Below are 6,000 nucleotides of genomic sequence, written 5' to 3'. Positions count from 1 at the left end.
CAGCTGTGGAACGGAGGCACCGAAGCTGCTTAACCCAGGCTGATCGGGGGGAGGTCAGAGGTCACCCGTGCTTACGCACACAACATACCCTCATCCGGGAAACCCTGTTGCTCGGTTTCCGGAAGCTTCTTTATTGGAAGACAGGAAAACCAGATTAAAACCAGATCATTCCAGATCATTTCAGATCATTCCACAACAGCATCCAACCTGTTGTCAACAGATTATCAGCTCTGATAAAAAAAACAAAAAAAAACAAGCACACAAGCAAGCCGATGTATCACCCTTTTTCTCTCTCTCTCTACCTCTCCTTTCTCACTATTTCCCCTTCCCCCCTCCCCCTTTCTCTCTTTCTTACTCTTTCTCTGTCTCTGCCCCTCTCTCATTCTGTCTCCCACTCTCTCCCTTCCTTCCCCTCCCCCCTCCCCCTCCCCTCTGTCATGTTTTGGGGGGGGGGAGGGGAGAAACTCCGCTGCAATTAACAGCTTCTTCTGTAGCCAGTCAGTTGCACATTTTAATTGCTTTTGCCATCTGATGTCAGTGCTTCTGCTAGGGTGTGAATTACTGAAGAGAAGCTTCTTGTGTGGGAAGAATTTCTCTTTCATAAAATTATATTATGATGATGCTTGTTCTTGTTGTTGTTGTTATGTATTATTATTATTGTTAGTATTATCACTATTGCTGCTGGTAATCACAAAATTAAAATAGTCGACCAGCTGTGCTTTTTTTTCTCTTGGTTTGGTCCTCGCTAGTCATTATGGAAAGAAAGTGTTGCAGCGATTGCTTATTGGACAATATCTGACATCCTTGTGCAAGCAGTTCAGTTCACACTTTTTGTTGCTTTGCTAAAAGAATTTAACGTTTTTCTGGCATCTTCCCTATTGGACAGCGGTTGCCAGGCAATAGGACCTTGTGAGCATATTCAAACCATGGTCAAAACAGTAGAAACATCATCTTTCTACACCAACGCCAACCAGCAATACTTTTATTTATTCAGAAAACATGGTAGATAGCATGATATATATTGTACTGAAAATAAAATAATCCTGAAAACAAAATTCAGATCCCAGGATTTGCGTGTCTGCTACCATAGAGCCTAATATCCATTTGAGCAAACAGTCCACTTTCACAAAATGTTCTATAGAACAACATTACTGGTGGTGTTCAACATAATTCAGTGTAATTAACGTTAAATGTAATATGAAATGAATTTTTGTTAGCAACTACATGACCAGTTCTCTAAACTTTACTTATATACTGGCTAATATACTGTAAGGTATTACTTATAGGTTTATATGTGACGCCTCTGGCCATAATCACAATTCATTGTGTATATCTTATAATATAATATATTAAGCATTTGCTTAAGAAGTATTTGCCCTCTTCCTGATTTCCTATATTATTGCATATTTGTCACACTGTATGGTTTCAGATCTTTAGACAAAATGTAATATTAGACAAAGGGAACCAGAGTAAAAACAAAATGCATTTTAAAAAAAATATTTCATTCATTTATTTTTTATCATGAATTCTCAGATTTCCTTTGAGCGTGGCATAGTGGGCTTGTACAAACTTTGTGGTGACTACTTCACCCTGATGGTAACGTTCAATATGAGTGAGGTTCACATCCAAAAGGCTTTATCAATCAACTGAATCTAATCATCACTTAAATCTGGTTAATTGATTGAGTAACTAAGGGGGCAATTACTTTTTCTCATGGGTGATATGGGTGTTTGATAACTTCATTAAATAAATACACGATAACCTTTGACATGTTGTATTTGGTGTTTACTTAGTTTCCCTTTCCCTTTGGGGGCAAACATTTTTTCTGAGCACTGTATAGCTTTTCCACACAAAAAGTTATGAGTTATGAGTTATTAAGAGTTATACGCCTCAGACATTCTCCTTATTGAACATCCCTTGTGTTTACACACCTTCACAGCCATTTTACATTTGTATAACTTTGGATAACAACGGCAGGCTGAGACTGCCACAGATACCGGTGAACCTAACGCGATGTCGCGCTGCAGCCAGGAGCCTTTCTTTGCATGGATTGACTTCATGACAGAAGCACTTACCCACAATGCTTTATTTGTCGCCCGCAGTGCTGCACGAGCAAAACAAACTGCGTGTCTGTGTTCCCTCAGACACACGGATGGGGCCTCAGACTCACACGGCCATTTCTTACCACTGAGGTCTTCATAGTACACTTTCACCTTACTGTCGTTTGTACAGAACACAGTGTCCATTTACACAGGTGGACATATACTGGAACTTATACTGGGACGGAGTGTGGCGCAGTGGGTAAGGAACTGCGCTCGTAACCGAAAGGTCGCAGGTTCGATTCCCGGGTAAGGACACTGCCGTTGTACCCTTGAGCAAGGTACTTAACCTGCATTGCTTCAGTATATATCCAGCTGTATAAATGGATACAATGTAAAGTGCTATGTAAAAAAGTTGTGTAAGTCGCTCTGGATAAGAGCGTCTGCTAAATGCCTGTAATGTAATGTAATGTAATGGAACTTTCTTACATTGAGCACCTTGCTCAGGGGGACGACGGCAGTGTCCTACCGAGGAATTGAACCTGCAACCTTTATGTTGCAAGCCCAGCCTTTCCAGCTGTTTCTCTGAAGGAGAGAAGCTCAGGGACTCTCTGCCCAAAGGTTGGCCATGAAAAGCACTGCCATGCAAAGACTAGAGTGGCTCTGCATCTCCACATCACTTTTACAGCAGCACCAGAGCTGCTGTAAACATGGCAAAGCAAGCTGCCAAGTTTACAAAAAACATTATGCTTTATTCACCGAAATAGCTACGAAATAATGAACAACAGACAATATGGTCCAAATAACCATGAGCCCCACGGAAAAAATAGAATAAATAAAGGAAGGAGAGCAAGTCCCCCAAAAAATCTTCTAGCAGCCATTTTGAGATTTACCCAGAGTGACTGAAAGATTACATGTTAACTCATTCATCCAGCTGCATACTTTTACTGATGCAATTCAGGTACAAATACTGCAATACCTGAAAGTGACAATAATTTGTATGTTTGCCCATATATTTTATTTAAGTGGTCCAGTTTCTTCATATTTTAATATATTTTGAGGTATATTTAATTTCTGTAAGGGCAGGCATTGTGTGTTTCGATATAAGGCAGATATTTTGTAAAAAAAAAAAAAAGTAAAATGGATGCTTCCATGTGTCATCACATAGAAGTCCAGTTTTAATAGGTCGAGGGTCAAATGTGATTCTATTCGCCAATTTTTTTCTAAACGTATTTTTGGCAGTTGAGTTCCAGGCTTTGTTGGCTCTGGCCTAATGCTGTATTGAAGGCTTATTACACAATATTTAACCACTTTGCGCAGTCCCCCTAGAGGTCGACACACTAGCATGTATAGATTACTCAACTCAGACATTCATTGTTCCTGCAACCAAATTATGAGTTGAAAACAGGAACTCTGTCTCTAGTTTCATTAGTAGACGATACATGACAACTATGCCGAATACGGAGTTTTGCAGCGCCATCATTGTTGTGTCCGTCGTTCCTTTAACACGCACCCCCTCCCTGCAGTCTCATCTGCAACTACACCCCCATCCATGACACACTGGCCAATAGTGTTTCTCTGGGCATTCATTAAAATATGATTTTATTATAAAAAATCATTTTCTGTCATAGCAACAGATTGTAGGAGCCCTATTTGAATTTAAATAGAAAAGGTGGAATATCTATATGTATATTTTTTTGTTTATTATTATTGCAAGTTATGGACAGTGTGATTGGCCTGTTTTGAGGACACTGTCATTGGTGCTTTTATTTTGAAGGCCTGATGCACTGACCGCACACCTGTGTAAGTTTTTAGACAATCAGGTCATATCAGTGCAGGAAGCCAGCGATGTAGGTTGGAAGGCGCAGTTGCCAATCAGTTTGCAACCACTTTACCGCTTTACTTTATTTGGATATTTTTGAGCCTTTCTTGTTTTATACTTTGAATGCAATGCATTGCTCTTTTGTTTTCCTTTTGATTGCGTGGCGATACCGCTATTTTCTTTGAGTTTTGATTACTTTGGAGTGAACTAACTGGCGTACACTGACGGTCCCGACTACCGAGCTCCTTCAGCATCAACTCAAAACGAGGTATGCCCACCCTACTCTGTCAATAATTGATTGTTAAAAAAGCGTGTATGAAACTATGAATCTGCGTCTATTGTGGCTATTAAAAAATCGAACGAAGCCACTACAAAGACAAACCCGACAATAGCCCTAAGATAGGCCAATACAGCAATGAAAACGCTGCTCATTGAATAACAAAGTAAACAAGACAAATTTTTCAAAAATAATTTTATTCAATTCCCACTTGAAAATTATGCAACAGTGAGTTTCTTGAGTCAAAACAGTTGATTTGTAGTGAAATACATGATTATGTTGTGATTTACAGCAATGCATAATTTAGACATTTTATTTAGACTTCGATGATTTAGACTGCTTATTTTTTGCTTCATAGACCTTTAGTAGTTCTACATATCCACCCTTAGATTTTATGAACTTGTGGTTAAGTATTGTTTCCAGGACATGTATAGTTTAACCTGCTGTATCTATGGGATCTCTCAGTTGAGCTCATAGGACTTGTCATAGGCCCAGACTATTGCCTTTGTGGCACGTTGTTTCTTCCTAAATTATAAATATAAAGTAATCTAATCTAGTATTGTAAATGGTACAAATGTCTTGCTTCATTTAAGACATTTTCAAGTCTCTGTGGTGTTTACATCTGGAGTACCCCCTAAATGGGCAAGGATTGGCCAGATTTGGCATGTGCGCTGAGGGGTTCATAATAGAATTTTGATACATCAGTCTTAATATTGCCTTATTTTTAATTCCATGATTGCTGTGTATTTTCCCTGTAGTTTTGCGTGCGCGCTTGCAGCCTAGCGCGCGGAGTTAAAAAGGCGAACGCCTTGAAGCTTGGCGAGATTCGTCAGAATGTCAGTGGTGGAAGACACAAGGCGATGGCGGGGGGTGGGGGGGCGGGGGGGGGGGGGTGAGGCCATTTACGCGGGGAAAGTACGCCGGTGGCCTGTGATTGGACAGTCTGAACTCAGAACTCCACACGCTCGGGACACGCGCGGCGACCATTTTAATTGACTTCGGTTTCTCCCGCATTTCTTCCCCGGGAAGGCTCACGGTGATTAAGAGCAGGGGACGGGGGGGGGGGAGCGTTTCTCTAGTCCGCGAGTTCGCGGAAGGCCCCGCCCGCCCAGGGCCCCGGATCGGCTCCCGTCGGCATGGCGATAATAAGGAGCCGCCGCCGGGCGCCGCCGCCTCGGGGGGAAGGTTCACACCAATCAGACGGGCGCGAAAGCGTTAGCACTCGCCGCCTGCTCGCGCGGCCTCATTAACCGCCAACCCGACCGCGCGCGAGGCCTCCGACACGCTTTCCCGCCGCCCGCGGCCAACACTCCGCCCGCCCGTCGTCAGAACACACGCCGCCCAGATCGGATCAGACAGCATCACCACGCCGATCGATCAGAACAGCATCCGCCACGCCCAGATCGGATCAGAACAGCATCCGCCACGCCCAGATCGGATCAGAACAGCTTTCCGCCACGCCCAGGTCGGATCAGAACAGCATCCGCCACGCCCAGATCGGATCAGAACAGCATCCGCCACGCCCAGATCGGATCAGAACAGCATCCGCCACGCCCAGATCGGATCAGAACAGCATCCGCCACGCCCAGATCGGACCAGAACAGCATCCGCCACGCCCAGATCGGATCAGAACAGCGTCCGCCACGCCCAGATCGGACCAGAACAGCGTCCGCCACGCCCAGATCGGATCAGAACAGCATCCGCCACGCCCAGATCGGACCAGAACAGCGTCCGCCACGCCCAGATCGGATCAGAACAGCATCCGCCACGCCCACATCGGATCAGAACAGCATCCGCCACGCCCACATCGGATCAGAACAGCATCCGCCACGCCCAGATCGGATCAGAACAGCGTCCGCCAC

At 43.9% G+C, this 6,000-nt stretch overlaps 1 protein-coding gene across 1 annotated transcript in view; it reads left to right on the top strand.

Annotated features, from left to right (window-relative positions):
- The first annotated feature begins 3,852 nt into the window (after positions 1-3,852).
- Positions 3,853-6,000, top strand: part of LOC135238142 (neurexophilin-2) — a 101,850-nt gene continuing 99,702 nt past the window's right edge. Inside the window, exon 1 of the mRNA XM_064305844.1 lies at positions 3,853-4,129. The gene's annotated coding sequence lies outside the window, so the exon portion shown is untranslated. The remainder of the gene's footprint in view (positions 4,130-6,000) is intronic.

Source organism: Anguilla rostrata, chromosome 13 (assembly GCF_018555375.3).
Source record: "Anguilla rostrata isolate EN2019 chromosome 13, ASM1855537v3, whole genome shotgun sequence".
Taxonomy (NCBI): Eukaryota; Metazoa; Chordata; class Actinopteri; order Anguilliformes; family Anguillidae; genus Anguilla; species Anguilla rostrata.
The sequence above is the reverse complement of the archived record's forward strand: the minus strand, read 5'-3'. Positions and strand labels throughout refer to the sequence as shown.